Genomic DNA, 11,923 nt, shown 5'->3' with positions numbered 1-11,923 from the left:
ATTTGCTGCAGTTAAAATCTCAGCAGTGCTTCTTTTGAAAGAGACCAGCAGTACCTAAGCTCTGAAGTTGAAGTCTAAACGGACCCCAATTATTGTCCTAAAAGGAGGAGAATAGTTGCAGAGCTTCTCTGCCCAGCTCAAACCATCACCGTCATCTCAAAAATATTACTGAAGTGGTGAGATAGAAGGAGCAGGGACAAGCATTTATCTTGTGACTATTTCAAAGGTTTTTCTGAGATGTGGACTTTGCACCGTGATGTCACCGGGCCTCATCACTACCTCTTTGAAAAGCAACTACCTCAACTACAATTCATGTTGCCGTCTCCATGCGTTTGTATCTATAGTGTCAATGCAATCACTGCACCAGGTATAGAATGCAATAAATTCTAAGTACTGGTTATACCTTTTGTATCGTGTAATTCATCTATTTTTGCTCTGCCTCTTATTTCTCCTTCAACACAGATTGAAAAAGTGTTACAAAACCCACAACAGTAAAATCAGTCTGTATATGCAGTAAAGCATGCTTGTTATACTCCCTGTGGAACCTACGGGGTTAATCCTCTGCATTGTGTAAAAATGTAGTTTGATCCTGATTTCTCTGATCCTCTCCTTCTTTCAGTGTCCCCCTCTTAAGACATTGTGCGGAGTCACTCTGCACATGCTCAGTTTGGTATGTATTACTAGGGTTCTTTTTTTTTTCTTAGGAGAGTGCATGTGATTAACAGGGCCAATCAGCACTGTCCAGACAGAGGTCAGGGGTTCTGCATCCTCCTAAAGCAAAATGCAAAACTCCTCCTACAAGCTTTAATCAGTGCTCAGCTGGACACTGATAGAAGTCACAAGACTGCTCTAACTGCTGATGAGCAGTTTATATTTACTAAAATAATTGGATTTCCATGTTTAGTGTACTGTGGGAGACCGTATATAGTGAATGCAGGGTCTGGGGTTTAGTAACACTTTAACGTTGACAATACATTATTTATGTAAACTGCGCAAATCCCCAATCAACTGAAGTCACAAAGCTGCAAGTATATGAGGATATTGTCTCTTAAAAGACCAATTCAAATGGATACTGTGCTAGGTGAACCCTTAAAACTTTGTGAGCACTATAGAAACCTTTGCACCTCTAAAAAGCGATCAAAAATTGAAAATAAAACACTAAATAATTACATACATATGCCCTATGAAGACCCTCACCCCTCTGAAGGGCGATCAAAATTTGAAAAAAATTAATTGAATAAACTGAGTGCAGTAATCATAAATACGTGTAAGAAACCATTATATGTGGTCAAATTAACCTAAAATGTCATGCATTATCCATGAGCCCTATGAAGACCCTCACACCTCTGAAGAGTGATCGAGGTTGAGGATAGGTCAAATCTCAATGTGAAAAAAAAAACTCCTCAAATATACATAAAGGTTAGTAGAAATTTTTCAAAAACAGTAACAAAATGTCCATATAGACTTAAACCATAGTCCATAAGTATGAGAAGAATATGACAATAACATGAATGAACATTTTACAAAGCTGCAGTTTTTTTTAATATGGGCTGGAGCCCCCAGACTGCACCGGCTATTTTCTGGAAAAGGTAACCAGCCCATACCACACCATGCCTGGCCTAGGGTCAAATGGCAACCTACGTGAAGATCCAGCATATTCCAAGTCATTAAAGGGTTACTTCACATTTACCAAAAAAAACATGCCCGTGCAGATAAGGTACATAAATGGCCCACATCTATAGCAAGGGTATTATTTCACTTTAGTCAGAGCTGAACACTTTGTTTTTATCTACATAGCTAGTTTTTTTGGTAAAGGTGAACTAGGCCTTTATCCTCACTGGGAAGGTTATACATCGAACCAGCATGTAGAACACAAGTCACCGCAAATATAAGCAATACAGTGAAAGTGTAACTGACCGCCATAACGTCTCCTAAATCTACGTATGAAGACTGAACAAAGACCCCCACTTAACCAAAGGTCCTCTAAACCACAACCTGGGTCGCAGGATACTCGCACCGGCCTTTATCCCCTCAGCTTCTTTTTACTGCATACAATGCAGGGCCACTGAGTAGATTCTCTACTTCCTTCATAACATGCACTGTGAGGGGTCATCATATACTAGAAAAGACTGTAAACCTTGGGGCTCAATCACATAGGCGCTCGTCAAGTAACATCTGTTTACTTTATGTACTAGTTCTGAGCTGTTTGCTGTATGGACTCACCAGCACAGCCAAGTTTGAAAGGTGAACGCACCCGGACGCACAGGAGCTGCACCTGGCCCTTCATACCTGTCAAACTGCGCAAGTCCATACAGCCAATGTGTGGCCATTCACTTTGTATGGGGTGCCTGCACACAGCGCAGCACTGGGGCAGGAAACCTAAGAAATGCCTCTTCTTGCTGTATGGAGCTGAGTGCCCATGTGAATGAGCCCTTAAAGTAAATCTAAGACAAAACTTTCTTTTTTCACTTTAGATAGAGTAAGGGAAGGTTAGAACACCTGTCAGGTGGTTTTTCTGCCATTTGTGTCCCATAGGGAGATTTCCCTTCACTTCCTGTCCCATAGCCAATACCCGAAGTGAGAGAAACTCTCTCAAAGTGATGAAAAAATGGGGTGTCACTAGAACTAGTGCCCCGATAGGGTCACTGTACTTTACACCCCTGTACCCATATAGTTCTGCCCCCACACCCTGATCTGTGAGTCCCACAGGTCACTGTACTATACCCCATGTATCCCCAGAGCTCTCCCCTCACACCCCAATCCCTGAACCCTGACAGGTCACTGTGCTGTTCACACCTGTGTACCCCCACAGGTCTCCTTTCACAACCCCATTCCTGGGCCCTGACAAGCCACTGTACTGTAATCCCCCCAAGCCCCCCTATCCAGAGATCTCAGGCATCTCCTGTTGCTTGGTTACATAGATAAAAAAAGGACAGGCTGATTACATAACAGGACATTACACAGACATCTGGATGGTCTGGGGCAGGCATGTCGCACTCAGATAAAACACTGGGCCCCACAAAGACAATATCTTCAAGGGGGTCACACCGGGAGAACTACAAAAAAAAGGGAAATACGCCGGTTTTGTGGTGAGAATATTGCTGCATATTCCGTGCTCTAAATTGTGGAATGGTATAAGACAAGTTCTATGTGGTGTTGCACCAGCTGCGCCAAATCACATGACAAGTGCTATACTTCAGTGACCGTTCCCGTGCGCCAACATAAGCATGCTTGGATCTGGCGCCCCAACACCCCCACAAGAGCAAGTAATAAAATGGCAGGAATCACTTTTATGATGTTGTCACAGCAAGCGCTAATTAAATAGGCATACAGAATTTGGTTGACTTGGCACATGGAAAATGTGCCAACATTTCCACTAAAAATGATGTATTTCCTTCCATCTGTTAATTGGTCAATATCTCAGAATTGTGACATACTGGGGGGGGGGGGGGGGAATTAATTAGTCTTCACTGGAGCACAGCCAATTAGCCTTTACATTTCCATTTTCTAACCTGTGTGGGGAAAAATAAAAGCTGCAAGCTGATTGGTTGCTGTGGGCAATGATAAGAGTTGGGATGAAACATTTTCTATGAATCTCTCTTTATGGAAATCATGAGAGAGAGTCCATTTCTCTAATGGGGATACAGCCAGCAATACAAATATGACAGTGGATCTAACCCCTCACCCCTCACCACTGACAGTTGGCATTCTTGTAAACAACCCCTGACCTGAGGCTGCCCAAAATAGATCTCATGGTCTATGAATACAAGTCCTGTGTCCTGTACTGTATGATCCAGAGAAAAAGGTTTGTCTTTGGTTACATGTTACACACATGTTACACACACCAAACATCGGGGCTGAGTTTGGCTCTAACCAGGCACACTGATCCCCAATGGTGCTCACTGATACTGACTGATAGCACAGACATTACAAATGAGCCCATATTCAAAAAACAAACCTAGCTTGTTGATGTATTTCAGTGTGTTACAAGCAGCACTATTGACACCTGCCTACATCATTGGAAAGGACCCCAAAAGCAGGCTTCTTTAAGCTTTACCTGTGTATTAGGTGCAACACAGATTTCTCTTTGTGTTGGATTTCATATATCCAGGACAGAATACTGAGCTCTGTGATTGTCACTCTGCTAAAAAAAAATTGGAGCCTCGCTGTGGAAAACGGCAGTTGGCAGAAAAATCATTTGAATTTTGTTTCCGGTTGGTATCCTAGCAACCACGGAAACTCAGTCCACAGGCAGCGCAGCCACAGACAGTCAGTGTGCTTCTGCTAGCGATAGTGAACACACTCCTTTTTTTGTGCTCTGTGAGATCTCATTATAACGTGTTATAATGAAGTGGACCAGGCCAAAACTACGTTTCCGATATCATCCATATAAGAACAGACAGGAGGTCACCTGGAATACCATCATAGGGAGACCTTTTGTAGATGATTTGGATAAGCCCACTTTATCACATAGTGGGTTGAAGGTGGAGACACCTCAGCAATTCCCCAAAAATCGGGAAAGCAAACATGGGAACTCTGATGGGAGGAAGAATTCTGGAGAGGGAAAGAGTTCCAAAGAGGAGAGTGCCATGAACAGAGGAAAGAAGCGCAGATCCAACCAATCTGCTGAGGAAGAAAGACCAGCAAAACAGGGACGATGTGGTCATGCACCGAGTTGGGCCAAAACACCATGTGCTGTCATATTGCCCAAGAGGAATAACAAGAGGCCAGCATCAGATCCAATTTTCTCTGCACCTCCAAATAAGAAAAGGAAGATCGCTGCTGATGAGACAAGCAAGAATGATCAACAGCTCGTCGAGGTAGTCAGCGATAGATTTCACCAGGTTGTCAGCGATATAGTCGGCGAGGTAGTCAGCGAGAGAGTCGCTGAAGTTGTCAGCAAGTCAGCCAACGAGGCCGTCGTTGGGGTTGTCAGCGAGCTAGTCGATGAGGCTGTTAGCAAGCCCGTCGATGAGGCTGTCAGACAACCAGTCAACCGGGCAGCCGGTGAGAATGACAACAAGGTAGTCAGGGATGTGCCTGGCACCAAATTAGAAATGCATCCGCCAGCCGACTTTAATCTTGACAGCTTTATCTTTCATAAAATACTTGGTCAAGGTAGTTACGGAAAGGTAAGTAATCAAAGATTTATGAACAGAGGGTTTAATGCACTGCCAGTTAGTGGTTATTATTATTGCCAGTCGGCAAATAGTAGGTCGTAGGTGGAGGTCACACCACTCTATTCCTTACCACTTCCCATTTACACTACACACACTGAGCTGTGCTGCTCAATGCCAAGCTGAAATCCATGCTTTCCCCATAGGACCAGTTTACACCAGTGTGATACATTAGTTGGCGCTCGGTTACACTGGAATAGAATGCATGTAAATGCAATGTGCTTTAAGAAAGCTACAATACTGGTATTTTACACCACTCATGAAAAAATAGCATGCCAACGCACATCATCTCCAGTGCGTTTACTGTGTTACATGGATGCAACGCGAGCAGAGTGAATCCAGGCTTACACACTAAGTCATGTTTAGTGGTGTACTGTCTGTCGGGGGTGTAATACACAAAAAGATGCAAGACAGAATTACAAATCCTTTGGTATATAAGGAAATAAGCTGACGTACATTTAAACTGTATATAGCAGATTGCATAACGTTTGGCTGCACAGCTTCATAGCCTTTAGCCCCAATTTATGAACGCTGAATACAGACTTCAGAGTGAGCGCTGGCTGTGATTTGCTAAAAGCCTACTGCGGCTTGCTAAAAGCCTATTGAAAGCTATCCCCAATCCCTAACAGTCTAGAAGTTACTGACTAACAGTCAAAACCACTGAAAACTTGCACAAAATCCTGCTGACTCCCCGTTCTATAAACTATTTTCAAACTAAGACTAACAATCGTAGCCAGGCTGGGGGGGTTGCTGCTGGACCCAGAGGTAACCTTTTCAGAACCCGGAGCTGAATTGCTTCTAATCATTTGTGTCCTGTGTTTTTTAGGTCGCCCTGGCATCCCATCCTGCCACCAACAAGAAACTGGCAGTCAAGGTGGTACAGAAGAGGAAATTACTGCAAGAAGAACCGAAAAGTGTCCTCGTAGAGAGACAGATACTGGAAAAAGTTGGACGGAGTTCCTTTTGTACACACGCCTATGGAACCTTCCAAACAGAAGTAAGTTTCACATTCCTATCAATCACTCACTCATCAAATCACATCCATGTTATCCATTTGGACTCCAAGTCCAGCACAGACCTAGAAATAAATCCCAAAACCAGAAAAAAAGGAGGGATGGTCCAGCTTCAAAGAGGCTAAGACATGAGAGAGTTATGGTGGCTGCCAATGCAGAATTTGGGGAATTCTGGTTCTCCCCAGCCGTCCTGCTCTTACTTTGGCTTTGCTGTCGGAGTCACTGACTTGGATCAGGTATAGTCCTTGAACTCCTCTCATGATAGAGTCACTTCAATAGAACCTGTCACAACATGTTTGCATGTTAATGGCTTCTATATATTGCTTACCCACAGAGGAATGACGTTCACCATACATTGAAAGTTCCTGCCAAGCATCGCGTTAACTTAGTCTTAAAGTGGATGGAAAGCCAACACTGAACATTTCTTGTTTGTTCACACTTGGTCTATTAAATAGATCAAGCAGAGCGTGTTGTTATATCTGTTTAATAAGTGCAGAAAAACACTTGTGATCCTGTCAGAATTCCAGCGCTGTCCTGAGTCATCCCAAGCAGTCTTATCAGCCCCGCTCACTTCTCCTCTGTGAACTACAACACAGCTCCCCGTATGTTATAGAGATGAGGATGGGGAGAGGTGTTCTTAAGGATGGGGAGAGGCCTACTTATTGTCCTAGGATGACAATACGGCACCTCCATAGACATAGAGAATAGTAAGTGAGCGTAGTCACCCTAGGACAAGAAGTAGATTAGTGGTAGGATTACAAGGGGAAAATAAAGGAAGACATGCTGAAAAGAAGAACACTAGTACAGCCTCCATAGCTGAGCACTGGTGTAAGCTGAAATAGATGACATTTTTATTCTTGAGTTTGAAGATGCGTTAAACTCCTGAACCGTCTACCATGTCCAGACATCCCTATATTTCTGCATTTCCAGCAAAACACAAACTTCACATCCACTTGACCTTTTGGAACCGACTTATTTTTCTCTTTCTTTTACAGGAAAATCTCTTCTTTGTTATGGAATACATGAGAGGAGGAGAACTACGCGACCTGATCAAGTCTTCTGCTCCATTACCAACTAACACCATAAGGTAAGACTTACAAAGATTCCGTCTAAGGCTGCATTCATACCCGCACCATTCAACCTTTTTATTTTGGGCTTTTTTTGCACATTAGTCGTGCAACAGCATAGGGCAGCCTATTCACTTACGTGAGCTGCCTTATGCGTGACAAAATGCACCAAAGTAGCTCATGTACTTTTCTTTGTCCGCGAGCCTCACACTTTTGCAATGTACATTTTGGTGCGTTTGGCCACACAACTGCTACCCGCATTTGAAGTGCCATTAAGAATTAATGGCACCACAAGTGTGATTTGCATCTTAGCACATTTTTCATGCATTTCCCAGAACACCAAGGTGTTAATATGGCCTAAGAGAAGGGTGAGGGTTAACAGTCATGATGAAGGATTTGCATATAGTAATTACACAATGAATCTTAAAGGAGAAGTACAGACAAAGCTCCTTGACCCGTTTTCAGCTGACAGCGGGCTGAAGCCTGCTGTCGGCTGATGTCACTCAGCCGGTCCAGGCTGGGGAAAGATCCCGACTTTAAAATAAGGATCTGCCCCAAAATCTGGAGCGGCACCCAGCTCAACGATCCGTTGAGAGCCTGAGCCAGTTGCTCCCTCCACTCCACATCCCAGTGCTCCATTAAGTTGGCGGGGTGGGGAAGAGCAGAAACGCTGACTGACAGTCACCGCTCTCTGTTCGGAGTGAGCGATGACTGAGTGAGAACTCCGCAATCAGCTGTCAAGTGATTGTTGAGTGCTCGCCCTTAAAACCGGCCACAGACAGATGCTGCATCGGACTGATGCTGCATGCACCTAGATAAGTATGATTTAACAAAAAAATGAATTCCTATATTGCTCTCTTCATTTAAACTAAAAGATCACCCACACCGACCCACCTCAGTAAGCCTTTATCAGGAAAGAACCTTCACTGCCCCCCATACACATACTCATCTTCCGTTTACCCCCTAGCCTAGCCTTTTTCAGCCGTCAGCAAAGTACTCTGTAATGCAGTTTGTAGACATCAATCTCACATAATCACACACTCCTTCAATCAGATGCAACTAATCCCTACAAGATTCTAAAGCATGCTAACTGTATAGCATAGGGAGCTATTTGTCCAAGCTGATTAATGATCAGTTGCTACTCCTAGTGACTGGTCACCAGCAAATTTAGTAGCACCATTGATCTGCTAACACTCTCCTGCATAGCACGAGCCTAATGTGATATCTGCCAAACACCGGTTATATCCTCTAGTTTATCTTGGCGTGCAAGGCTGTATCTTCAACCCCACACAAGCAATGTTCCAACCCCACAGGTCTTAGCCAATGGTTGTCAGCTACCACAGATCAGGTGACTATGATCCAATCCCTGGTTAAGAACCAAAGTAACCCAAGAAAAGAGCGGGGCCTGTCATTATCACAGTAATACATTGCTGCTTATGACATGCAAGGCTTGGAAGAAATCACCTCTTAATCATTTGTTTACTTATGCTGTGAGACGTGCAATAATCGTAGACCTTTTCTCCTTTTTTACAGATTTATTGCTGCAGAACTTCTCTGCGCGCTACAATATCTGCACCGCCAAGGAATAATGCACAGGTAAGTGTCTCCACCATGATCTTCCATATCTTCTAATCTTCAGTAAAGTACAACACCACCCAATACTGCTACTTTAGTTGTGGATGGGTGTACAAGGGTTGAATTGCCCATGGCCAGTTCTGTCCCCTGCTGCTGAAGCTTTTGTGACTCTAAGGGCTCGTTCACACTCGACTCTTTTTACCAACGCTTGCCAAACGCCCCTATAGCGTTTGGCAAGCATTGGTCCGGCGTTTGCGGAGCATCTTTTAACGCTCCGCAAACGCCGCATGCGCGGTTTAGCGGAGGTTGCTAAGCTTTGCCGAGCGTTACAAACGCCTATAATGAAGTTTGAATGGTGTTACCGCTCCGCAAACGCCCCGCAACCGTGTCGCCACCGCACCGCAAACGCCGGCCGGGCGTTTGCGGAGCGGCACCGTAGACTAGAATAGGAGGCTTCAACGCCTCCTGACTCGACCAGGGGCGTCCGTTTTGACGCGACGCTAACGCTCCCGTTAGAACAGCACCATGTGCTGCAATGTGCAGAATTGTCCGAGGCCTCTCTGCCGCCTGCACACAACGCTAGTGTGAACGTAGCCTAAGTAAGGGAGTCTCACTTCCCCATATTACATACATTTGCAATTGTAGATGTCCTGTTCTAACACTGTGCCATGTCCCATTCAGCAGCTGAGCAAAACCAGCCACAGGTGCAAAATTTGCTCTGGGTCCCATCAATCCCCGTAAACCAGCAGAAGAAACAATATTGAGGTGCACTCCGTCAATCTGAAATGAGTCTATGGCTTTATTAAAGACACGTGGATAGAAACACTCCCCAGGCTGCCTAATTCTAACACTTATCACCCTCTAGTGGGACGTAATCATGCCCCCACTAGAAGGGCAAAAGGTGACGCAGGAAGAAAGCCTGCGGAGTGTTTCTGCTCCCTTCTTTTCAATAAAGACGTGGAAGCATTGCAGAATGACCAACTGTGATTTGATATGGTTTCTTACACTGCAGTAAGCTGACAGCCAAGGTCATGAGGTTCTTCTTACCATTCGTAAAGCAGTGCAGAAAGTTAGAAGGGGATCTAACCCGCTGGCACCCCTTGAAAGCTGAACTATTAGTATTGGTTGAATTACGGTTTTAAACATTTGATCTGTAAATCTAACTCTCTCCTTTTTTTTTTTTTTTTTACAGAGACTTGAAACCCGAGAATATACTGCTCGACAGCTCCGGCCATGTCAAAATTGCAGACTTTGGCCTTTCAGAAGCCGACGTGTTTGGATCCGACAAAGTATTTACTTGTGCCGGTACTCCAATCTATATGGCCCCAGAAGTAAGTATAACACCACCCTTGTTTTTCCCCTCTACTGCTCCCATCTTTATCTTATAATATCTATGAACCTAACAAGAATTTTGGAGATGAAAGAAGCAGAGCCACAATGATGGTGACTCAAAAAACCTAAAAAACAACAGGAGGCCCACTGTGACCTGTCATTCCCACCAACCATTGTTAACTATTATTACTGCTCTGTGCAGCTCATCGTGTGCTTTATTTTATGGTTAATCTTACTCTCTGTTTTATCAGGTTCTACAAGGAAAACCCTGTGATGCTATGTCTGACTATTGGTCACTGGGTGTCATCTTATTCGAAATGGCCACAGGAGCACATCCAGGTGAAGCCAGATTCAGGAGACACTTCTATCCGAGGGACATGGATCCTGAACTTCAAGATGTCATTGAAAGAGTAAGTATACTCTACAATTAGAATTATGCAAAAGCTATAGATCCTTAGTGTAGTGTTCTTTATGAGAGAAGCTTGCAAAACGTTCTCTAGTATCCAGTACATCACCAGGTGTAAGAAAGCACACAGGGGGCATCCGACTTCTGGAAGTGTTATATACACACGGTATAGCAAGATATTCACCACACAGGGAGTCAGAATAATAGAGGAACTATCCATGAGCTTTTGGATGAACTCATTCACTGGTTCAGAAATGTTCACTTTGATCCTTCCAACAGACATATATATCTTCAGTGAAAACTACACCAAGGAATTAAAATATGACATTCTGAGGTGTTTTTTTTCTATTTTTAAGAAATAGCCGACACTAAACTGGCTGATTGATCAGTTTCTGTTAGTGACAATCTACCGTATGCTAAATTTCATTTCTTTTTCTTTATAGCTTCTTGAAATAAATCCGAGCGATCGCCGGCAGGCAGTGAAACAACTGCGAAAACATCCCTTCTTCAGTACCATTTACTGGAAGAAGCTGGAGAAAGGAAAGGCCACCTCACCATTGAAGATGCCAGAAGAAAGTCTGCGCTCACAAATCGACACAAATCAGCAAATTGATGTGAAGGAACTGATTCCCTACACAGGAAATACAGAAAATAAAATTGCAGAAGAGCAACAGAGATTGTTCGATGGCTTCAGCTTCAAAAGCACAAAATGGAGAAGGATGGTGGAGAGGAAATGAAAGAATGAGGGCTCATTCGCACCATCTGCATTGAGCCACGTTCTTTTGGACAGATCACCACAAGGTTAGACCATACTTCTCTTGTGGGTCACAGGAATGACCTAACTTTTGCTTTCCTGGGGCAAAGAGTCAGCTTATAGCAGGCTATTACAGTGTATAGCAGGCAGATCACCACCTTTGTGCATCATTCATCATGATTGACATGGATCGACAGTGCTGGACAACATGAATGAAACTGAATTCACATCAAGATAAAAAAACTGCCGGAAGATCAGAGGACAGTTGGTTTACCACGGATCAACACCTTTATGCGTCATTCATCGTGAGTGGATCAACATTCCTAGATGATAGGAATGACGTTGGATTTATACAATGGAACATAACCTCATCCATTCTGGGTGAGAGGATTAGAAGGAGCAGTGGTTTGCCATGTCGGCAGATCACCGCCTATGTGCGTCATTCATCGTGATTTATATGGATCAACATTGCCGGAAGACATGAATGACGTTGGATTTATACAATGGAACACAACCTCATCCTTTTTGGGTGAGAGGATTAGAAGGAGCAGTGGTTTGCCATGTCGGCAGATCACCGCCTATGTGCATCAATCATCGTG

The 11,923-nt window shown here is 43.9% G+C and overlaps 1 pseudogene; it reads left to right on the top strand.

Annotated features, from left to right (window-relative positions):
• The first annotated feature begins 4,346 nt into the window (after nt 1–4,346).
• On the top strand, nt 4,347–11,341 carry LOC149435196 (putative serine/threonine-protein kinase DDB_G0277449; annotated as a pseudogene).
• The last annotated feature ends 582 nt before the right edge of the window (nt 11,342–11,923 follow it).

This window comes from Staurois parvus, unplaced genomic scaffold, assembly GCF_062004578.1.
Source record: "Staurois parvus isolate SC_StPar_1 unplaced genomic scaffold, SC_StPar_1.0 ptg001586l, whole genome shotgun sequence".
In the NCBI taxonomy this organism is placed as follows: Eukaryota; Metazoa; Chordata; class Amphibia; order Anura; family Ranidae; genus Staurois; species Staurois parvus.
Note: the sequence above shows the minus strand (reverse complement) of the source record. Positions and strands in the feature narration are given on the sequence as shown.